This window comes from Rattus norvegicus, chromosome 1, assembly GCF_021556685.1.
Source record: "Rattus norvegicus strain SHRSP/BbbUtx chromosome 1, alternate assembly SHRSP_T2T, whole genome shotgun sequence".
In the NCBI taxonomy this organism is placed as follows: Eukaryota; Metazoa; Chordata; class Mammalia; order Rodentia; family Muridae; genus Rattus; species Rattus norvegicus.
In genome coordinates, this window is record NC_141534.1 from 230,767,971 (window position 1) to 230,793,229 (window position 25,259).

The window sequence follows — 25,259 nt, forward strand, 5'->3', positions numbered from 1 at the left end:
CACGATTAAAAATGAAATATTTCCCTATGCACACATATTGAATAAGTAATTTCTGTAGGCTTATCCACTGTCCTCATTTCTAAGCTAACAGCAAATGTAGAACCAAGCATTAGCAAAGGCCCAGTGCTATTCCAAGCCCTGGGTTTGCACTGAATGATGTAAAGCTTTCTTGTAGATAGCTGGGAACATTCATTTCATGAATTAAAGCCACGGACTGGTGGTTGCTGTTTTTGCAGTAGTCCAATTTGTCCCTTTAACATTTGCTTTGTTGTCCTCGGTGGCTTTGAAGCTTGAAACAAGCTTCAGAACTTTACCATCTCTCTCCTTTGTCTAAATTGAATTAATTGGGGTCTTTGCCATTTGTTTCTCATTTACGTTATAGAAGAATGATGGAAGAGAGGTACAGACTCGGGCACGCCCTTTTATTGTTTTCAGGAGACACAAAGCCAGTGGGATTTCCCTTATTAAATTAACATCTATTGATTTCAAAATGTTTCAATGATACAAACAGCAGCAGGGGCCACCAGGAATCCTAACCTCCTGCCAGTCCTCTATTATTTTATTTTTTACATTCCCCATACAATCCAGTTAACTCGAAGGTGACGGAGGAAAAGGAGCATGCTATATGTCAAAAATGACAGAACCTATTATACGACTTGAGGAAAGAGTAACAGGGGACTGTTAGGGGTGAACTCTCATTTGTACCTTAAACTGAAACTCCTTTTCTGGTGTGTTTTATTAAATTCTCCCTATAAACCTGTGTGGATGATGTGCACATCTGAGTGATCTCTTTGGGTCACCACCACCACTGTTATTTGATGACCACGAGGAAAGGAAAACATGTTTGTGGTTCTGATTCATTCAAAACCTGTACAATCCAGAAGCTGTAATACAAGCTGGTAGCCCAGAAACCATCTTGGCTATGGAGCATAGAGTTTCCAAAGTCAACTTGTAATAAAGGAAAACATTTCATTCTTCATGATTAATACGGTCTAGGTTGCTCTGAATTTCGGTGTAGAAACATTGTTCATGAGGTATAATAACTACTTTTGTAACATCTTGTAGTCATCGAGTGAATTATATAATCCAATATAATGGTTAAAATAGAATCAAAGACTCGACATTAATGAGTTGTTGAAATCAGCAAATAGTGATTTTTCTTTTTAATGCGTATTATTAACAACCATTTTATTAAAAAAAATCTTAGAACTCATCCCTTAAAAATTCTAATCGAAAAACATTGGGAGCCATTAGAACATGAATAAATGCAAAATAAATGGAAAACTGATTTTAAGGAACCAAGATCAGGCAGTGGGAGAGAAAATAAATGTCAGCTGCTTAAGAAATCTACATTGAATAAGAAACGACAAACATGTTTTCAAAGGGGATATTAAGGACTTATCCTAAACACATTTGCCTCAAAGCTGAGATTCCCAGAAGCAACAGCCATGTTGTTCTACATTCTTGCAAAAATAGCATGAAAATATTGTGTATTATTAACAAAAATATGTTTTAATTGAGTCTAGTGAAAAATTACTTCTTATAAGTTAGGGTAAATTACTTCCCCCAAATACATGTTATTTTCTGGAGAATACTCAAAGGAGATCCTTGCCTAGCCTATCACTTAGATAAGCAATAGAGAAGAAAAATACTCATTCAAACATTTAAATTACATGGGAAGGGCGCTACATTACCATTGATTTTCCGGACTCTTTGGGAACGTAAGTTAATTAATAGAAGGTGATTACACATTTCATTATTGGAAACCAAGGTTCAGTGAGACCTTTGGGTCTGTTGCTAGCTTCTCCATTTATTTGTATACAGTAGTGAGAGGGGTTGGTGTGCTTTAATTTCACTTGCAACCACATCTTAGATCAATCTCCATTCTATCCAAAATTCAAAGAGTATGCTCAATTCCAGTTTGTTGGCTGTAACTGAGAAAGCTTGCTTGACTTTCTCCAGGTGTCTGATATATGAGAACACATAAACAAAATATTGGGCAAATATGTATGCAACATGAGAGGCAATATAACTCCCCTCCTGTATCTTTTTGTTTTAAATGACTAAATCTTGCAGTTATGCTGTATATTTCACATATAAAGCAAACCAGTCACTACATTTTTAGACATAACTTATCATACTTAGATCTGTCAAATGTACAGTTGAGAAAATAGCACTGGCCATATTTACTATGCTCTCAAAGTACATTTAAATAGTCTGTTTTACAATGACACTTTTAACATTTTTATTGAGAGGGGGTCACAGGTAACTTGTGGGCACAGTAATCCCCAGCACCCAAAGCTGTCACAGACTTCCCAAATGTATATTAATCAACAGATCTGAATTTGAGTATTTTAAATGTATTAAACCTAAAAAATATAATATATTTTAAAATGCATATAAGATTTTATACGTGCATAAACTAATGTATGTGTAGATTTGTATATTGTAGAAATAATTCTTCTGATTTTAATTAAATTTTCTGTTCTCTCTTTTTTTTAAAAAATCTAAAATGTATAGTAGTCACACCTAGGATTATTTAAAATATTAATAACTTGAATGTTGCCTGACTAAAAAGAGACATAAGTTGATTGACCTTTATGTTTGACTTTTGTAGAAAAGGAAAAGTCAGTTCATCTACATGTTAATAAGAATGAGGGATTTGTAGAAGACAACTTGGATGATGATGATGATGTGTGTGTGTGTGTGTGTGTGTGTGTGTGTGTGTGTGTGTGTGTGTGTGACAGAGAGAGAGAGAGAGAGAGAGAGAGAGAGAGAGAGAGAGAGAGAGAGAGAGAGCGCTTATGTGTACATTCATATAGTTCCAAATTGGAAAACGAAATGCTCAAATATTCACAGTTCGCCACTTACTTTTCTAACCATGTTGTTGAAAGGTCTATTAGCCATTTTAAAAAACAATGCTTACTCCAGGTTGTACTATACTACTTTTCTCCTTCTTTAACCTTTTTATCTGTTCTAAAGAATATTTTTCCTTTAGACATAAACTATTCTTGGTAAAAAAAGAAACATAACTGGAGCTTGGCTGTATTGTGTTATTTGACACTTCATTAGTTGTCACTGATTGGCAAACAAAAGTGAGCATAATAACATATTCCTAAGTAAATGAATCAGTAATTGGCTTTAAATGTTACATTAATTCACTATGAATATTTCAGAAATTTAATATTTTTATTATTTCTGAATTCATTACATTAAACCTTCTATGCCAATATTCTAAATGTCTCCAAGCCATTGCCTTATGTTCGAGGCTTTGATATCAAGGGAAATCATCACGTTTTATTTTTTAAAGTCATTTACAATTCTTTAAGCATGTATTGAAAGATAAGACTAACTAAATGCTTTCATTATCAAAATGTTTGATATAAATGTGCTTACCTAAGACCAGGCAGTGAGAAAATGTGGAAATGTAGTCATGAAAATTAGATGTCTTCTTTACTAAATCACTGTTTGCAAAGTTTGTTTTGTGCTGCATGGAAGCCCTTGTGTCTTCATTTGGTGTGAGCTTAGATAACTTGACAAGCATTGCCTTTATTCATAATTTCTTCTATTTCCTTTGAAAATTACAGAGTACTCTTGCAATTTCTTTTCTTTTCTTTTTCTTTTTTGAAATAAGCATATTCCTTGTTATGCTTTTATTCACGATAGTCTCTGAACAGAATATTGTTTATGATATTTATAACATCAATGTAATGCTTGTCAGGAGAAACATGCTGGATTATCCACTGACTTGAAAAAAGAGGCTGCAAACTACAATCATAAAGGATTGCCTCATGCAGAAAATGATGTGGTAATAAAAGAAACATACAGAACCATGCATTTAAAAGAGAAAAGCTCTTAGAAGACAAAGTCCATTTCAGGAAGTCTGTTAGTACACTTGATAATCTTGTGCTAGAGTTTTATTGTATGTAATGATCCTTGTAATATGCAATGCATCATTGGAAGCCAAGAGTATCATTGTTGCACATATTTTTACTTAATGATCACAGTTACCATGGGATTTGTGATTCAGAATATAAAAAGTAACTCCTTGATTTCTGTGACTAGTTTATGAGCTAAAGAAATTTTTCTCATTTTTACATTTCACTATGTATGCATACTAGAAATTTTTTTATAAATATATGATGCCATACTCAACCACATACATGTGAATGTATACTTAGATAGATCACAAAGAACATGCCAATTCACGGTACAATTAAATGAAGTACAATTAAATTCATTGTTGCACCATTATCTGTAAATTTGATTCAACCCCGCTCTTCTGTGAGCACACAGCTAATGATTGCTGACACATTTTATATGAGTTTTCTATTACTATAAATCTCATAACTGAAAGTAAGCTTTGTCTTTCTAAATCTGTGTATTATTTCAGACTTCTGGAGTTTAGAATATTAATGGTCAGGAACAGAGCTAGAGAGCTAAAAAATATGCTTGAACCTTTCTATACAGTTCACACAGTTGTCAATGTTCTCTGCATTCCCTACATTTTTACATAGGTAGCAATTCATATCTCACCCATTTTTTTTATAAACTTGAGTATTTCTTATATACATTTCGAGTGTTATTCCATTTCCCGGTTTCCAGGCAAACATCCCCCTTCTCCCCCCCCTGCCTTATGGGTGTTCCCCTCCCAATCCTCCCCCCATTGCCGCCCTCGCCCCAACAGTCTAGTTCACTGGGGGTTCAGTCTTAGCAGTACCCAGGGCTTCCCCTTCCACTGGTGCTCTTACTAGGATATTCATTGCTACCTATGAGGTCAGAGTCCAGGGTCAGTCCATGTATAGTCTTTAGGTAGTGGCTTAGTCCCTGGAAGCTCTGGTTGCTTGGTATTGTTGTACATATGGGATCTCGAGCCCCTTCAAGCTCTTCCAGTTCTTTCTCTGATTCCTTCAACGGGGGTCCTATTCTCAGTTCAGTGGTTTGATGCTGGCATTCGCCTCTGTATTTGCTGTATTCTGGCTGTGTCTCTCAGGAGAGATCTACATCCGGCTCCTGTCGGCCTGCACTTCTTTGCTTCATCCATCTTGTCTAATTGGGTGGCTGTATATGTATGGGCCACATGTGCGGCAGGCTCTGAATGGGTGTTCCTTCAATCTCTGTTTTAATCTTTCCCTCTCTATTCCCTGCCAAGGGTATTCTTGTTCCCCTTTTAAAGAAGGAGTGAAGCATTCACATTTTGATCATCCGTCTTGAGTTTCATTTGTTCTAGGCATCTAGGGTAATTCGAGCATTTGGGCTAATAGCCACTTATCAATGAGTGCATACAATGTGTGTCTTTCTGTGATTGGGTTACCTCACTCAGGATGATATTTTCCAGTTCCAACCATTTGCCTACGAATTTCATAAAGTCATTGTTTTTGATAGCTGAGTAATATTCCATTGTGTAGATGTACGACATTTTCTGTATCCATTCCTCTGTTGAAGGGCATCTGGGTTCTTTCCAGCTTCTGGCTATTATAAATAAGGCTGCTATGAACATAGTGGAGCACGTGTCTGTGTTATATGTTGGGGCATCTTTTGGGTATATGCCCAAAAGAGGTATAGCTGGATCCTCAGGCAGTTCAATGTCCAATTTTCTGAGGAACCTCCAGACTGATTTCCAGAATGGTTGTATCAGTCTGCAACCCCACCAACAATGGAGGAGTGTTCCTCTTCCTCCACATCCTCGCCAGCATCTGCTGTCACCTGAGTTTTTGATCTTAGCCATTCTCACTGGTGTGAGGTGAAATCTCAGGGTTGTTTTGATTTGCATGTCCCTTATGACTAAAGATGTTGAACATTTCTTTAGGTGTTTCTCAGCCATTCGGCATTCCTCAGCTGTGAATTCTTTGTTTAGCTCTGAACCTCATTTTTAATAGGGTTATTTGTCTCCCTGCAGTCTAACTTCTTGAGTTCTTTGTATATTTTGGGTATAAGGCCTCTATCTGTTGTAGGATTGGTAAACATCTTTTCCCAATCTGTTGGTTGCCGTTTTGTCCTAACCACAGTGTCCTTTGCCTTACAGAAGCTTTGCAGTTTTATGAGATCCCATTTGTCGATTCTTGATCTTACAGCATAAGCCATTGGTGTTTTGTTCAGTAAATTTTTTCCAGTGCCCATGTGTTCCAGATGCTTCCCTAGTTTTTCTTCTATTAGTTTGAGTGTATCTGGTTTGATGTGGAGGGCCTTGATCCACTTGGACTTAAGCTTTGTACAGGGTGATAAGCATGGATCGTTCTGCATTCTTCTACATGTTGACCTCCAGTTGAACCAGCACCATTTGCTGAAAATGCTATCTTTTTTCCATTGGATGGTTTTGGCTCCTTTGTCAAAAATCAAGTGACCATAGGTGTGTGGGTTCATTTCTGGGTCTTCAATTCTGTTCCATTTGTCTATCGGTCTGTCTCTGTACCAGTACCATGCAGTTTTTATCACTATTGCTCTGTAATACTGCTTGAGTTCAGGGATAGTGATTCCCCCTGAAGTCCTTTTATTGTTGAGGATAGTTTTAGCTATCCTGGGTTTATTGTTATTCCAGATGAATTTGCAAATTGTCTGTCTAACTCTTTGAAGAATTGGATTGGTATTTTGATGGGGATTGCATTGAATCTGTAGATTGCTTTTGGTAAAATGGCCATTTTTACTATATTAATCCTGCCAATCCATGAGCATGGGAGATCTTTCCATCTTCTGAGGTCTTCTTCAATTTCTTTCTTCAGTCTCTTGAAGTTCTTATTATACAAATCTTTTACTTGCTTGGTTAAAGTCACACCGAGGTACTTTATATTATTTGGGTCTATTATGAAGGGTGTCGTTTCCCTAATTTCTTTCTCGGCTTGTTTCTCTTTTGTGTAGAGGAAGGCTACTGATTTATTTGAGCTAATTTTATACCCAGCCACTTTGCTGAAGTTGTTTATCAGCTTTAGTAGTTCTCTGGTGGAACTTTTGGGATCACTCAAATATACTATCATATCATCTACAGATAGTGATATTTTGACTTCTTCTTTTCCGATCTGTATCCCCTTGACCTCCTTTTGTTGTCTGATTGCTCTGGCTAGAACTTCAAGAACTATATTGAATAAGTAGGGAGAGAGTGGGCAGCCTTGTCTAGTCCCTGATTTTAGTGGGATTGCTTCAAGTTTCTCCCCCTTTAGTTTAATGTTAGCAACTGGTTTGCTGTATATCGCTTTTACTATGTTTAGGTATGGGCCTTGAATTCCTTTTCTTTCCAGGACTTTTATCATGAAGGGGTGTTCAATTTTGTCAAATGCTTTCTCAGCATCTAATGAAATGATCATGTGGTTTTGTTCTTTCAGTTTGTTTACATAATGGATCACGTTGATGGTTTTCTGTATATTAAACCATCCCTGCATGCCTGGGATGAAGCCTACTTGATCATGGTGGATGATTGTTTTGATGTGCTCTGGATTCGGTTTGCCAGAATTTTATTGAGTATTTTTGCGTCGATATTCATAAGGGAAATTGGTCTGAAGTTCTCTTTCTTTGTTGGGTCTTTGTGTGGTTTATATATAAGAGTAATTGTGGCTTCATAGAAGGAATTCGGTAGTGCTCCATCTGTTTCAATTTTGTGGAATAGTTTGGATAATATTGGTACGAGGTCTTCTATGAAGGTCTGATAGAATTCTGCACTAAACCCATCTGGACATGGGCTCTTTTGGGTTGGGAGACCTTTAATGACTGCTTCTATTTCCTTAGGAGTTATGGGGTTGTTTATCTGGTTTATCTGTTCCTGATTTAACTTCAGTACCTGGTATCTGTCTAGGAAATTGTCCATTTCCTGCAGATTTTCAAGTTTTGTTGAATATAGGCTTTTATAGTAAGATCTGATGATTTTTTGACTGAATCTGTAGTTATGTCTCCCTTTTCATTTCTGATTTTGTTAATTTGGACACACTCTCTGTGTCCTCTCGTTAGTCTGGCTAAGTGTTTATCTATCTTGTTGATTTTCTCAGAGGACCAACTTTTGGTTCTGTTGATTCTTTCTATGGTCCTTTTTGTTTCTACTTGGTTGATTTCAGCTCTGAGTTTGATTATTTCCTGCCTTCTACTCCTCCTGGGTGTATTTGCTTCTTTGTGTTCTAGAGCTTTTTGTCTATCGAGCTGCTGACATATGCTCTTTCCTCTTTCTTTCTGCAGGCACTCAGCGCTATGAGTTTTCCTCTTAGCACAGCTTTCATTGTGTCCCATAAGTTTGGGTATGTTGTACCTTCATTTTCATTAAATTCTAAGAAGCCTTTAATTTCTTTCTTTATTTCTTCCTTGACCAGGTTATCATTGAGTAGAGCATTGTTCAATTTCCACGTATATGTGGGCATTCTTCCCTTATTGTTATTGAAGACCAGTTTTAGGCCGTGGTGGTCTGATAGCACGCATAGGATTATTTCTATCTTTCTGTACCTGTTGAGGCCTGTTTTTTTGACCAATTATATGGTCAATTTTGGAGAAAGTACCATGAGGAGCTGATAAGAAGGTATATCCTTTTGCTTTAGGATAGAATGTTCTATAAATATCTGTTAAGTCCATTTGGCTCATGAATTCTCTTAATCTGTCTACGTCTCTGTTTTATTTCTGTTTCCATGAATTGTCCATTGATGAGAGTTGTGTGTTGAAATCTCCTCCTATTATTGTGTGAGGTGCAAGGTGTGTTTTGAGCTTTAGTAAGGTTTCTTTTACGTATGTAGGTGCCCTTGTATTTGGGGCATAGATATTTAGGATTGATTTTTCCTTTCATTAATATGAAGTGTCCTTCCTTATCTTTTTTGATGACTTTTAGTTGAAAATTGATTTTATTTGATATTAGAATGGCTACTCCTGCTTGCTTCTTCCGACCATTTGCTTGGAAAGTTGTTTTCCAGCCTTTCACTCTGAGGTAGTGTCTGTCTTTGTCTCTGAGATGTGTTTCCTGTAGGCAGCAGAATGCAGGGTCCTCGTTGCATATCCAGTTTGTTAATCTATGTCTTTTTATTGGGGAGTTGAGGCCATTGTTGTTGAGAGATATTAAGGAATAGTGATTATTGCTTCCTGTTATATTCATATTTGGATGTGAGGTTATGTTTGTGTGCTTTCATTCTCTTTGTTTTGTTGCCAAGACGATTAGTTTCTTGCTTCTTCTAGGGTATAGCTTGCCTCCTTATGTTGGGCTTTACCATTTATTATTTTTTGTTGTGCTGGATTTGTAGAAAGATATTCTGTAAATTTGGTTTTGTCATGGAATATCTTGGTTTCTCCATCTATGTTAATTGAGAGTTTTGCACGATACAGTAATCTGGGCTGGCATTTGTGTTCTCTTAGGGTCTGTATGACATCAGTCCAGGATCTTCTGGCCTTCATAGTTTCTGGCGAAAAGTCTGGTGTGATTCTGATAGGTCTGCCTTTATACGTTACTTGACCTTTTTCCCTTACTGCTTTTAATATTCTTTCTTTATTTTATGCGTTTGGTGTTTTGACTATTATGTGACGGGAGGTGTTTCTTTTCTGGTCCAATCTATTTGGAGTTCTGTAGGCTTCTTGTATGCCTATGGGTATCTCTTTTTTTAGGTTAGGGAAGTTTTCTTCTATGATTTTGTTGAAGATATTTACTGGTCCTTTGAGCTGGGAGTCTTCACTCTCTTCTATACCTATTATCCTTAGGTTTGATCTTCTCATTGAGTCCTGGATTTCCTGTATGTTTTGGACCAGTAGCTTTATATTATCTTTGACAGTTGAGTCAATGATTTCTATGGAATCTTCTGCTCCTGAGATTCTCTCTTCCATCTCTTGTATTCTGTTGGTGAAGCTTGTATCTACAGCTCCTTGTCTCTTCTTTTGGTTTTCTATATCCAGGGTTGTTTCAATGTGGTCTTTCTTGATTGCTTCTATTTCCATTATTAATTCCTTCAACTGTTTGATTGTGTTTTCCTGGAATTCTTTCAGGGCTTTTTGTGATTCCTCTCTGTAGGCTTCTACTTGTTCTCTAAGGGAGTTCTTCATGTCTTTCTTGAAGTCCTCCAGCATCATGATCAAATATGATTTTGAAACTAGATCTTGCTTTTCTGGTGTGTTTGGATATTCCATGTTTGTTTTGGTGGGAGAATTGGGCTCCGATGATGCCATGTAGTCTTGGTTTCTGTTGCTTGGATTCCTGTGCTTGCCTCTCGCCATCAGATTATCTCTAGGGTTACTTTGTTCTGCTATTTCTGACAGTGGCTAGACTGTCCTATAAGCCTGTGTGTCAAGAGTGCTGTAGACCTGTTTTCCTGTTTTCTTTCAGCCAGTTATGGGGACAGAGTGTTCTGCTTTCGGGCATGTAGTTTTTCCTCTCTACAGGTCTTCAGCTGTTCCTGTGGGCCTGTGTCTTGAGTTCACCCGGCAGGTCACTTGCAGCAGAAAAGTTGGTCTTTCCTGTGGTCCCGAGGCTCAAGTTTGCTCATGGGGTGTTGCTTATGAGCTCTCTGCAGCGGCAGCAACCAGGAAGATCTGCCCCGCCCTTTCCAGGAGCTTCTGTTCACCAGGGTTCCAGATGGCGTTTGGTGTTTTCCTCTGGCGTTCGAGATGTGTGCAGAGTGCAGTCTCTTCTGGTTTCCCAGGCGTGTCTGCCTCTCTGAAGGTTTAGCTCTCCCTCCCACGGGATTTGGGTGCAGAGAACTGTTTATCCGGTCTGTTCCCTCAGGTTCTGGCGGTGTCTCAGGCACAGGGGTCCTTCCGCTCCTGGGCCCTCCCCCACGGGAACCCAGAGGCCGTATACAGTTTCCTCTTGGGCCAGGGATGTGGGCAGGGGTGGGCAGTGTTGGTGGTCTCTTCTGCTCTGCAGCCTCAGGAGTGCCCACCTGATCAGGCGGTGAGGTCTCTCTCCCACGGGGTCTGGGAGCAGAGAGCTGCTGCGGGCCGGGATCCGCGGGTTTGGGACTCCCGGTAAACACAGGAAGTGCCCGGTCCTAGAGGAATTCTGTCTCTGTGTGTCCCGAGTTCACCAGGCAGGTCACTTGCAGCAGAAAAGTTGGTCTTACCTGTGGTCCCGAGGCTCAAGTTTGCTCGCGGAGTGCTGCCCACGAGCTCTCCCTCACCCATTTTTTAAACTAAAATTGCTTAGGAAAATTGGGAGCTTGGTTCAGGCAAGAGATCAGTGCTCCCTCCATTTGGACTGTATCTCAGAGAAGTACTGAGTCCTCACTCCCTTGGGAGCTGGATTTAGATGAGTATCCAGTCTTCTCCCTTTGCTGACGTGGAAAGTATTGTTACTTTCCATGTAAATAGTTATCTTAACTTGTCATAGAAAATCTACATATTTATGTTGGATTCCTGGTAATAATCCCTCTGTTTTTCTCTTAATAAAAAGTCAGAGAAAGATTCGGGGTCTTCTTCTAGTCACTCGCTTTGAGGGACTAACTGAAGGGTGACCCTAACATAAATAAGCCTCTTGCTTTTGCATCGATCTGCATCCCAGTGTCTCAAAGGGGAATCTTGAAGTAAGTACCACTGACCTGACCGAGGGTCGAGGGTCGTACGTTTGGGGGCGTCGTCCGGGATTCGAGGAGACCCCACCCTCTCAGTGAGCACCAACTAGACTGCTGAGAGGTACCAAGACCCAGTTCAACAACAGGTGCTTACTTATGTTAGTCTGTTTGTCTCTGTCTCTCTGATTTTTGCTTTCATTTTTGACTGCTGAACATGGTGTCAGCTGGAAAGCCTCTGGTCTCTGCGGTCAAATGTGGCAGGCAGGGGCTGATGAGAACAGAGGTTAGAAATTAGTTGGGGAGGGCAGGGACCAGGGCAGGGACCAGGGGAGGAACCCCAAAATAACAGTCCAAAAAATTATCTTGCCAAGAGGCACGAATGCCAGAAAGAGTTCTAGTTGCAGGTTCGTTGTTCTCTTACATCAGTTCTTCTCCACAGGGCTACACTTGCCTTTGGCTTTGTCACCTGAGGGCTTCCCCAACTGACTGGCCAGCTCATCTTCCCCCCACATCTAAGCCTAGTCTCTGCCGTAGTCAACCCAGCCTAGTAACTCTAAGGTACCTTATTTCCTGGGAGTCTTCATGCCACAAGGGAGTTCTATGCAACCCCAACTCTGACCCTCTCCATCTTCCTCTTAAGTTTCCACCTATGAGGGTATGATAAACTTCTTCCTAAAACTCACCCTCTATATGGGCCATGAATTTTATTCTTCCAGTTCAGGAGACAAGAACCAAAAAGTCACTGCTCAAGGCTGCTTTGGTGGCCACTGTGTTTCCAGGGCCTTAACTTGCCAGGCCAAGTTCCCCAAGAGCCAAATATCATTGCTACTCAAGTGTGTGTGTGTGTGTGTGTGTGTGTGTGTGTGTGTGTGTGTGTGTGTGTTTGCTCTGACAAAATTAGTGCTTTTTGTTGTACACGTGAGATACACTTTGGTTAATTTGTTTGTAATGATTCAGTACTTCTTGTCATTTAGTTCTGAATTCTCTTCAAGTGTTGACAGAATGATATTGAACCAATGAAATGAAATGCAAAATGTGAACTCTTCTGTGTTTATCTACATAAGATTGGGCCTTTCAACACCCTGTCCTAGAGAAGGGCAGGAATCCTGAAGCCCAACCCTTTCTGAGCACTTAATAGTAAGCAGAGAGGAGCAGTTTCTGAGGACCCTTCCCTCCCAGAGATGCTCTAGGCAGCTAATAATGGTTGCTGGGTTAGGGAAAAGCATTTTCTTTAGTGGTACAGCCACTAGTAAGGTGCCTTAGTTCCTATAAATGGCTTTGTCACCCATGTACCTATAAGCAACTAATGAAACTCAGTGAGTCTCCCTCTGTCTCTGTCTGCCTCTGTCTCTCTGTCTCTTTATCTCTCTGTCTTTATGTCTCTCTCTCTCTCTCTCTCTCTCTCACACACACACACACACACACACACACACACACACACACACACACACGGGAACTATTGGAAGAGGAGAGCATAATCAGGAGTGGGAATAGGACCAGAGAGAATAGTAGACGTGAATGCAGTCAAAATGCATTATTCATGAAGATATAATGAAACTACTACTGTCTATAAAAACATGCTATTAAAATATACATATGCATGCTTTTATGTATGCTCTGAAATTGCATAGTTTTACTCAGCTATAAGATGATAATTCATGAAACCCAAAATTAAATTCACTAGTAAGGAATTTTTAGATTTATTCCTTTTCTTTGTGACAGCAGTTCCATAGGTTAAGCTACTCTCAAGTTTTCAATTCTACTATGTCAGCCTTCCTAGTAAACAAACAAACAGCAACACCAACAAAAGTGCTCGATAGACAGTATTAACGGACTCAAAAATATCTGCAACTTAAATTCCGGTTTATTTGTGGAATGATTCTTAATAGAATTTGAGGAGTTGTTGTTTTGTTTTATTTGATATGGGGGTCTCCTGTAGCCCTGTCAAAGATCCATCTGCCTCTACCTCTCACATTAAAGGTGTGTGCTCACAAGATCCGTAAAGCAAAACTGCCTCTAATTTGTAAGCCCCTTGTATAGTGCAAACAATTTAAATTTATCCCCAACTAACTTAGAAACAAATGAGATTCAGACTATGGTTACTTTCTTTGGCTTTGACAAATACTTGAGGTCACTCCTAATCTACCCTTCTAAACTACAGGCTTGGCTACCCAGCAGTGTACTGGTGTGCTGTCAAGCTGCTGACATATGCTCTTTCCTGTTTCTTTCTGCAGGCACTCAGCACTATGAGTTTTCCTCTTAGCACAGCTTTCATTGTGTCCCATAAGTTTGGGTATGTCTTAAAGAAACACTCTTCGAACTTACTATCCCAAAGAGTAAGCTGTGTAAAGCAGTTAAAGCAGTATTACTCATAACAGAAAAGGAATTGGAAAAAGATCTTTGAGACAAGTGTAACACTATGTACTATTGGCTGTCCTGAACTCTCTGAGTAGACCAAGATGGCCTTGAATTCACACAAATGTATCTGCCTCTGCCTCCCAAGTCTTGAGACTAAAGACATGTGCCTCCATGACACTTGGCTGGAAAACACGTTTTCTTAAAGCTTTGTGTTAGACTGCTGCATATTGTATTATGGAATACATAACCATGAATGATTTTCTGTATCTGGGCGGTGGTACTGGCCTTTGATTCCAGCACTCTGGAAGAGTTCAAAGTCAGCCTGGTCTACACAGCACATCCCAGAAGAGCAAAGGCTGGCTACACAATAAGACAGGTTTGGAGCAGGGACGGGGGATGAATTATGTTGATGGAAAGACGTTCATGAAATAATACTAGCTATGAAATATATTTTAAACAGATGCACATTTGTATCATTTAACTGCTTTTTAAGTGTTTTATATTCAGTCTTTGTCGTAGTCAGATATGAAAAGACACCATGACCACAGGTCCTCTTTTAAAGGGAATCATTTAATTGAGCCTTGCAGACAGTTCAGAGGTTCAGTCTGAATGAACATGGTGGGAAAAATGGTGTCATGCAGGCCAATATGGTGCTGGAGGAGCTGAGAGTCCCACATCTGAATCAGCAGGCAGCAGAGAGAGACTGGGCATGGATGAACCATTTAAACCCCAAAACCCACCTCTAGAGACACACTTCCTCCAAGAACCCCATATCCGCTCCAAGACCACACCCCCAATCCCTTCCAAGTAGTACCACTTCCTATGGCAGGGGGTGAGGGGCGTTCCTATGCAAATCTCTGCAGTCTTCAAATTAATTCTATTGCAAGCAAAAAAATGAAGTCAGAGCTAGGAGTATATAGGATTTGCCTTTTCATAAACACATTCCATAACAGAATCTTTACTGTCTCAGAACATTTTAGAAAATCAAATTACTTTGTTTTACCAGGACCTACTAAAGTAAAAAAGGATTTAGAAAGCGGCAATTTGTATTTTACCAAGTTGAATGAGTGATGCTGAATTCAAGCACTACCGTCATAGCAAAATGAATTCAGACTTCAGAATTACCACAAACCACAGTGGCAGAATACATGTGTCCCAACTCTTTGCTCAAAACCAGTTTTCCAAGATTTGAGGATATTGGGCATCGCTTGCACTGTACTTAAGAACTCTTTGGGTGGCACGGAAACCAAAATTTCTCTAGAACGTTACTAAAACTGATGAAATTTATGACAAAACAGAAAGGCCGATATGGTACAAAAATGGGAATCTAACAAATGAATAAACACGTCTTTAAATATGGCTCTGCATGGAAGTTCATCTGCAGATAGTGGCACTCAGAATCTCCCTAGTTGTTTTCATTTCTACAAGTCATCTCCTACAAATGACACATATGAATATCTAAAGCATGTAACAGAATCTTTGTGAGTGGCTTCAGTGCTTCTGTTAGTAAAGAAAAAAATCCTTTGGAAGGACAACATTGACACTGAAGAACACTGGTATATTCAAATGGTTTTCTCCCTTCTTTTCATTTTGATATCGAAAGAATACCGATAAAATCATATGCAGATTTCTCGGCACTTGAAATTATTATCGGCATCAAAATTCTAGTTTTTATAGCCTACAAATGTCCACATACAGAGAGAAGAATGAGCAACATCATAGCGGTTTTACTACTTGTAGTCAAGATTTGCTCTATTCTCTCTGCTCACAGACTAACTGGTTCAATAATTTGCATGCAGTAACTAATAGGAATTTTTATTTGATGCATTAAAAGAGCTTAACATGGTATTTTCTGCCATGCTTAATATACACTCGTGAGCTTTGTCATTCTGATACAAAAGCAAAAACAAAGACCTGCGCCATCTTTCCTCTCACAGGCACTATTTAAAAATGATCTTATCTGGCAATTTCTCAGAGTGGGAGATTTCAAAGGAGTTGACGCGGGGATCGTTCTCTGGCTCTACACAGGTTCAGTGCTCTGTGTATTAAAATGTCTTTCTGAAGAGAGAGGTTGTTGAAAGCAAGCAAGTTGTCAAGGGTGCTTATTGCTTAACAGATTTTGATTTCAGCAAGCATCAGGTGACTACCCCTCCCATCTCTAGGGAGATTCTCTTTCTAGTCCCCTGAAATGATAATCACATGGAGGCTTGCACTGCCGGGAATAATCCAGACAAACTCTTTTTGTGATGCAGCCAAGTGTATGCCTTCGAGCACTCATGATGGGAATCCGTCTGCTCTGTGAATTGATAGCCACAGTCAGAGGGATTATGTAAATACTCAAGGGAATGAAATGCCAGGCAGTGGGTGTAACTCTATGAGGCTGCAAAGCGAGAGACAGTATGTGCTTGGGCCTCATATACCAATGCAGAGATGAGGCTAAAAATGGAAGCACAGCTCCTTTTTATAGCTCCATTCCTCATGAGTATTTACAGTGATGTTAAATAAACTTCACATTGACAAAGATACTGTCACGGAGCCTATATTATTCTATACCTTGCTGCCCCCCAGTTCTCTTCAAACACATTTTAGATGTCTGAAATCATACCAACTAACCATTCCGTGTGCTCTGCCTTCATAAGGAAGATCTTTAGAATGAGTTATAAACTCAGTACATAAAAGGCAATGTTTCTCAGATTATTTCCTCGGAACCATGAGGCCCGTGACTCCCATGCTTAGGATTTCTGTATTGTCAAGTGCACGTACCTCTTGTTAGCTTCTGGCGCTCAGTTATCTAACAGGTAAGATAGTAGTAGTTCATAGTCATAAAAATGTGGATAACTTCTGTACTTCAGCATCAGCCAGTTCTGTAAGAGCTTGGAAGAGTCAGGTTGACTGAATTGACTAAAACAGAGATGGAAGAGGTTTGGAAAGATTTCCTAGAATAAAATCATATGATGACTCAGCTGTGAAGTAGTAACAAACATAGTAAAGATAATAGAAAAAAAATGGGCAAAACTCAGACACCAAACCTAAGAAGCATAGGGATGAATGGGGATCTTTGCTGGGCGCGGTGGTTCATTCCTACAACCCCAGGGAGAAGGGAGGAATTGAAGGAGCAAGAGAAGAATGTAGCTAGGATGAAAAGACACATGGGAAGTTTTTTTATTTTTGTCTTTTTATCTTTTTTTAGATATATTTCTTTACTTACATTTGAAATGTTGTTCTCTTTCCCAGCCTCCTGTCCATAAGCCCCCATCCTCTCCCCCTCTCCCATACAGCTATTCCCCCAATACATCCCCCTTACTGTCCCCCCATATTCCCCTGCACTGGGGGTCCAACCTTGGCAGGACCAAGGGCTTCCCCTTCCACTGGTGCCCCAACAAGGCTATTCTCTGCTACCTATGCAGTTGGAGCCCTGGGTCGGTCCATGTATAGTCTTTGGGTAGTGGTTTAGACCCTGGAAGCTCTGGTTGTTGGCATTGTTGTTTTTATGGGGTTGCAAGCTCCTTCAACTCTTTCAATCCTTCTTCTAATTCTCCCCAGAGAGGGGTCCTGTTCTCAATTCAGTGGTTTTCTGCTAGCATTGACCTCTGTATTGGACATGCTCTGGATGTGTCTCTCAGGAGAGATCTATATCCGGTCCCTTTCAGCATGCATTTTTTAGCTTCATCAATCTTATCTAGTTTGGGTGGCTGTATATATATGGGCCACATGTGGGGCAGGCTCTGACTGGCTGTTCCTTCAGTCGCTGCTCTAAACTTTTGCTTCCATATACCCTCCTATAGATATTTTTCCCCTTTTAAGAAGGAATGGGAGCATCCATGGGAAGTTTTACATACAGGAAGACACCTTATTCCAATTCATGTACGCAAGACAGAGACTTATATTTCTGGAAGTGACCCAAAGGTCAGCGTTTATAGAGGAAGAGGTAGAGAGATGAGTCTGAGGTGAGCCTGATCTACCATCAGCAGACTGAAGACAGCATGCCAAGAAGCTTACAGTTTATCTTCTGAAGAGCAGTTAAGCTTCTGAATAGTCAATGGATCTGTACTTCACAGCATTCATCCTCCTTTGCGAAGAAAGAATGGAGCGAAGAATGCGAGCATGCTCACTGACCTGTTACTGAAGTTTCTTTTCCCTATAAATATCTTCCATGTTAAGTACTCAATAAGTATCTGGGGAAACTATCACTTTAAACAACTTCTTCTTTAGCATAGTATGAAAAGGCAATACTAAGCTACAAATATCTGAAATCTTTAGTTTTCTTTCTTGGTCACATAATTGTATCCCATCACTACACACACAGAAGGAGTGGAGAAGGGAGTGTTTGTAGAGAAATTGTTTACTTAACTGTGGACTTTAGCATCAAACTGCCATGACCCCGATCAACTCAAAAACACTTTGAGTGCTAGATTGCTTGACGGTGTGCTGGAGCAAGGTTTTCACTTGAGCAACCAACCGTGTTATCAGGTAGTAGGACTTTGAAGCAAGCAACTTCCCAATAGTTTTCTATCTTGTAGTGCCACATAAATGGGGTGCCCAATCAAAGAAGGATTCATCCCTAGATTCACTGCCCACAGTGCCAGCAAATGAACAAAATCTGCTAACCTATTCTTGACTTTGAAACAAAGCTTTGTTCATGGAAAGCTGAAAGGAGCTTACCTTCAATTATTTTAACAGTGCAAGCATGGAGGTGGCTAACAGGGCAGATTAGAAAATGCAGATTAGGTTGGCTGTCTGCAACACATTAAATAGGGGATCTGGTTAAATTTGAAGCATTTATATGTGTATTAGTTACTCATTGCTGTGGGGGGGAAATGGCAAAAACACCTTTAGGAAAAGTTTATCTGGGCACGTACTTCCAAGGGTCCAGTTCATCATGGAGAAAACATGGTATCAGGAAAAGTACGCGGCAGCTGGTCTCCCTATATCCACAGTCAGGAGACAGACTGACGAATGCCGCTACTCATGCTCTTTCTTCTTCCTGTTCAGCCTCAGGCCCCCAGCCCATGGAATGCTGTGACCCATATTAAGAGTGGATCACCATACATCAATTACCCTGATCTAGAAAATCCCACAGAGCCAGCACTAAAGGTTTGTTTCTATGTGATGCTAAATCCTTTTGAATTGACAATCATTTGAGAAAATTTGTTTTTCAGTTGAGAAAGTGATGTTAGTGGTTTAATTTTGGATTTCTAAAAATAGTTTCTAAAATTGAAGTCTAATTATTATGTCTGACTGGAAGCCTCGACTAAGCATTTGAGCCTATGATGTCACTGCGGAAGCGAACATTGAACAGTTGGAAAGGCAGGAGCCTCATCACAAGGGACTGATTCTAGTTGAAAGCACCAAGCAATTCCCCCACTTCACCGAGCAATCCCCCCACTTCTCCAGCCCATAGTTTCTGCTTTGGGGCAGGTCATATAAGAACCCTAGCTTTGGATTTGAATCAAAATACTATTCACTGGACACAGTTTTGAGCTACTACTTTCCGTGATGTTTCAACATCCACAAGCAGTACACATAAAATATCACGTAAAGAGGAAAAGGACAAAGGAATCTTTTCATTAGATGCAGAAAAACATTTGAAAAATTTCAACATCCTTTAATGACCAAACATCTCAATAAATTGAGCACTGAAAATGGTTCTTCCATAGGCCAAATCCACAGGGAGAATAGTTCTTAATAGAGAAATGTAAACTCTTCTAAGAGAAGCAATATAACTTATTTTACCCTTCCCACAACTACTCCCAGCTCCTCCCTTTCTCCCTATCCCCCCGCCCCCTCGCCCTTTCTCTCAAAGCATACAATCAAGCATCAAACAGAAACTATAAACACCCACTATTGTCAGTTTGGTAGTATTAGAATTCCTAGATCATCAACTAGGAAAATAAATGAAGGGTTTCAAATAGATTTTTATTCTCATTCATAAGTAATGTGACTTTGTAAATTTCAAAACCTAAAGACCTCAAATATCACACACACACACACACACACACACACACACATACACACACAGACACACACACACACACACACACACACACACAAACATACACACACAAATAAAAATATTTCAGGCAAAATATGAGATTAAGAAAATCAACATAGGACCAGAAAAGAAATTGCCTTCAGCATATAAGATATAAATAGATAGATAGATAGACAGACAGATATTAGATGGCTAGATTGATAGATAGATAGATAGATAGATAGATAGATAGATAGATAGATAGATAGACAGACAGATATTAGATGGATAGATAGATAGATAGATAGATAGATAGATAGATAGATAGATAGATAGATAGACCTAGCAATAAAATCATTTCTAACGATATCCTGCTATTCTCACAGATAAGTACCCTCTCAGCTGTCAGCAGCTGGGCTCCTTTCATCCTGAGACAGATCAGAACAAGCACAGAGAGCCATAGCCAGACTTTACTTATTGATAAATGAGATGTCTCATCAAATTCTTCCTCTCAGACCCCCACACCCACTCCTGAAAAGAGTAGAAGAGCCAGAGAGAATAGAGGTCACCAAGAAAACATGGCCCTTTAAATCAACAGGATTAATGCAACAGAAACTGAGGCAGCACGCACAGGGCCTTCACAGGTCTGTACTAGATGGTTTCTAGAGCTGAAAGAAATGAACACATGACCCCATCCCTAACACAGAAGCAATCTTCAACTAATGACGTCTTGCAAATAAAGACTTAGTCTCTTCCAAGGGACTCTTACTGGGGAAACAAACGATTCTTAAGGGCAGGCTGCATGCACATCAGTAGATGGCCAACAGAAAACAAACTTGAGTATCATAGGAGGCTCTCAGTGCCTAATGTTGTATCAGGCTTTTTTTCCCTTCTAATTTTATCTTTCTGTTTTATTTAATGCACATGCATACGCACACACAATTCTTTTATCTTGTAAGTTCTTTGAGTATATATTATGACTTTCAGTTTAGTGTTTTATAAGATTCCTGAATGTGTGAATGAGTAGGCATCTGGGTCTATATATGATTTGTGTACCTTTTCCTGGACTCTTTTCTTCTTATTGTTGGGTTTGTCCTATTCTAATATTGGTTTTATTTTATTCTACCCTATTTATATTTTATTACTATCCCTTAGAAGCCTGTTCTTTTCTAATTTGAAGCAGAAAAAACTGGATCCAGATAGGAAGTGAGGTGAGCAGGAACTGGGAGAAGTAAATTGAAGGAAGGCTATAATTAGGATACATAATATGAGAAAAAATTATTTTCAATAAAAGTAAAAATGAAAATGTCCAAAGAAGAAATATATGCTAAAAGTGTTTTCTAAGAAATTGTAGAAATTGCCAAATAACAGAATCCTCCAAATTGTTGCTGTATTTTGACCTCCTTAATGGTTTGCATTATCTGCATGCAAATGTATTGCAGTTCTAGAATCCAGTGATTCATGCAATAATTTCACTAAGAAATAACTAATTATGTAAATGTGCTGTGTTATCAATAAGGTCAAATTTTATTTTTCAGATTTAAAGGAAAAATAAATATCAAATCAGTAGCAACTTTATATTGTAATGAACTTTCAGAAAATAAATTATTAAAGGAACCATATTCACAAGAACTACAAATCATCCAACACCTTGGGAAACCATTTGCATTCTGGTCCCTTATTATGGCCATCAGCCTCCTAGAGGGTACTTTGGCTGGTCATTGCTCCTGTGTTTATCAGTTTCAGTAATGAGGTGAACTTTCAACAGTGTGAGTAATCATTTATCAGAAGTATGTTTGTGCTCCCTGAGCAGTAAACTCAACTTACCCTTACTTTTAGACAAACTTTAAGGGTAATTCTTAATCATTGACTCTTCTGGTATAATCTTTTTGTGCATTATTATTATTATTTGATTAGTTAGTAATTACAATGAATTATTAACAAAGGTTTTCTATGCGGACAGTTTTAATCTGCAGAAGAAAACTATGTCAAGGAAGGATGTTCTAAATCAGATATGGTTATTTCTCTCAAAGAATGTAAAACAAAAAACAAACAACACAGGCCAACCTGAGCACCTTGGCAACGGTGCAGACCTAAGGTTACAGAGAAGCCTGGAAAATCCATCTGTGAATGTGGATGGCCTGCAGCATCGCCATGACCTGAATAGAGAAAATACTAAAGAAGCTAATGGTTCTGAAGCTGGGAGCAAACCTTCATGATCACATCATTGAAGAATAATCCTCTACATCAAGTATTTTCAAGATTTGTAGACCCAACAGATTGCTTCTCACCTGTTGCCATGACTGAAGACTTGGAAACATTCTAAAATATGTTCCTGATTACAGAGCTCTGAAATTCCTCCCTAGAAGTTCATTCTGTTCAATGATTCCTATAATTTATCTTTTAAATTATACTCTGTCATGCGAAATATCCTGACAATTTTCAAAGGTTACTACTTACAGCCACTTTATGTCTAACAAATACGCACTGAGCCTATGTATGAGGTGATATAATTGTATGCAAAATTTAATCAGCACATATTTATAATGACATATAACCACATTTCATAATTTTACTATGAAATATATTTGAAGAAAAGTTCATAAAGTAATATTGATCCATAGTACATGCAATGCTCACCTGGGTATTATATGCTTCTGTATGTAAATTTTTCAAAATGATGATCAACCTATAAGGCTAATTTGATCCTTGGATAGAAAATTTTTCTTTGGCAATTACTTGAATTGTTTATATGGTTTTAAAGTTAAGATAAAGGGTCAAGTATATTTATATCTCATGAAATGTTTTTAAAAATGGTAAAACTGAAAGTTGTAAGGCTTTAAATATAAGCAACAAAATTTTGTCAGCACCTTTTTAGCAAAGTAATAGAGAGATTCTAAGACAATTTTAAGTTGCTCTGTCTATAGCACGACCATAGTTTGGAGGAGATGGGCACATGCTCTGATCAGCCACCAGCTCGGAAGCCTAGATCCTCACTGGGTAGCAGTGCAGGGTCTCTTCATTCTTGTCTGTCATGACCAGAAGGCAACTGGAATATCTGAGTTTCAAGAGGGTATTTTCTTCACTTCAGCAAAGGCTTGGACTATTGAACAAGAAAGTACAAGAAGTTTGTGAAATTAGCCATTCTGGGAGACTAGAGTTTAATAACAAGATTGAAAGCCAAGTTGCATGTTAAGCATGTGCGGTTCGTTACCTAATTATTTTATACTCTGTCACTGGCCTGATGTTTGGTCCTGCCTGGAAAGCCTAGCACAGTGCTAAGGTTTCCTAAGTACTTGGGCTTTAGGGAAATAGACTATTATTTCCGTCTAGGATGAATTTGTTCCTGGGAGAAATACATCAGGCATTTTCTCTAACTATTTCTGTTTTATTCTTTTTATGTAAAATTATCTGAAGAATATGACCTGTACAAACGGGAAGAATTAGTGCCAGAGAGGGAAAAGTGCTCTTCCATATTCCTAGTAGAATGGGGACTTGGAGAGACAAATCTACACTTCCTTGAATCAAAGTGGATTTCTCTGGGAAGACTCTGATTGTAGCATTTTTCAAGGTTCTGGATTTGTAAATCATTGGCATTTCTTTCGTCCATCTTTATTTTGCTCCTGTATATGTCTTTCCAAAAATGTTTTAGCCTAATTATTTAAAACAAAAACAGTCATCCACTATGACAAAGCTAAAAATGAATGACACTCTCCATTATTCATAAACACATACCCCTTTATATCCTAAGCTTGCAGCCAATAATACTGGCACCAGCTGAAAGGGGTTTACAAAATATGAAGTAATATAAGATAATGATCTGAACAGAACAGTACAAGAGTAGGTTATTCAAAGCACACTTTCTCTTCAATCCTTGCCCTCACAATAACACACTATGTGTGCAGCAGGCTTGAGCAGGAGATCAAAGAACCAACACTCAAGCCTGTGTCATGAAATCTAGTCATTAAAGAGCCAAACAACATAGATTAGAATGATCCTTCAGATTGACTCAGGATACAGAGCTGATGGAAAGCAGATAAGTGTCCTGCTAGTAAGAGGAGAGAAAAAGAAAACTAGTCACATGCAAGTTAAAGTGAATCCCAGCTGCACATACGCTGTGTCTACTGGATACCTGGGATTTTCATCTCAATCACACCACCACTGCCAGGCTGATGACTAACAGTTCAACTTTTCTGAGAATTATAGATCTTTGTGGAAATTTTACATTACTAAATAAGAAATAAAGACTTTCTGACAATTGTTCCGAAACCCTTTTAGGCATCACCATTTTAGACAAACTGGGTCTAATGAGAGGCCATTTTTATTGACTTATATATTTAAATTATCAGCCAATGATGCTGGTGCCAATGCTGAACTCAGAGACACTTTTCACCCTTAAAGTTTCATAAAACAAAGCCTTTAGGAAGGATAAATCCACACATGTGAGCATATATGAGTGTGTGTGTGTGTGTGTGTGTGTGTACGTGTATATGTGTGTGTACATATCTGAACTGTCATTTTTGATACAGTTGTATGGAACATTGAATGTTTCAACCATCTGAGTGACCAATAAAAATGAGAAATGGCTCAGCTGCCAATAGCAAATACTATTAACTATTATTACTTGCATAGTGAGCCAATACTTTGGGTTCAGATAAAGATTGTAAACTGATTGTCATATCTACTGTTAACCATAAAACAAAAGTCTACAACTTTTATCTTTACTTTATCATCACACACACACAAATCGTTACTGTTTGGTGTCTTCACTGGTAGTTTGTGATTTTACTGACGATTTTCCTATTACTACTTTAGTGTGAAAAAAAAGGAAACTAAACATCAAGTATTGCCAGGCTGTTTTCCAACCTTAAATCTTGATAAAACAAAGCCTTTAGAAAGGATGACTCCACACATTTGAATAAAATACATCTAAGCTCTACTATTTCCCGTAGCATTGTGTGAGGCTCTGAATGTTTCTTCCACCTAGGTGGCCAATATAGAATGTTAAATAAAAACCATAGGCTGGAGAAATAGCACAGTTTCCACAACCAGTCCTTGCTCTTACAGAGGACCAGAGTTCAGTTCTCAGCACTTACATCCAGTAGGTCACATATCCCTGTAACTTTAGCTCCAAAAAACTACCTTTTTTGGAACCCTCCACAGGCACCAACACATACCTATATATACACACTGAGAGACAGATACATTACACATAAAAATAAAATACATGTAAAAACCATTACACATTTTTTTCCATATATCTGCCAATTAACTCATCTTTTCCTGAGAATCTGTGGGTTTCTCTGGATTGGCTCTACACTTAGAATTTGGCTTTTATTTCTTTCAAAGAGAGTTGGCATTATTTCTTACACAATGAGTCAGCATTGTTTCTTGCCCAGTGAGTCAGCAATTTGGTTTCAGATAGAGAATGTAAACTGGGTGTCTTATCTATGGTTAAGTAACCATGAAACTGAAAT

The 25,259-nt window shown here is 38.8% G+C and overlaps 1 protein-coding gene across 5 annotated transcripts in view; it reads left to right on the plus strand.

The window, feature by feature from the left end:
* Aldh1a1 (aldehyde dehydrogenase 1 family, member A1) overlaps nt 1-25,259 on the plus strand; it is a 145,077-nt gene that overhangs the window by 49,976 nt on the left and 69,842 nt on the right. For 2 of the 5 annotated variants that reach the window (XM_087611710.1, XM_087611856.1), the window contains exon 2: nt 18,804-18,905. The exons of the other annotated variants lie outside the window; for them this stretch is intronic. The gene's annotated coding sequence lies outside the window, so the exon portion shown is untranslated. The remainder of the gene's footprint in view (nt 1-18,803; nt 18,906-25,259) is intronic. 5 annotated transcript variants of the gene reach the window in all.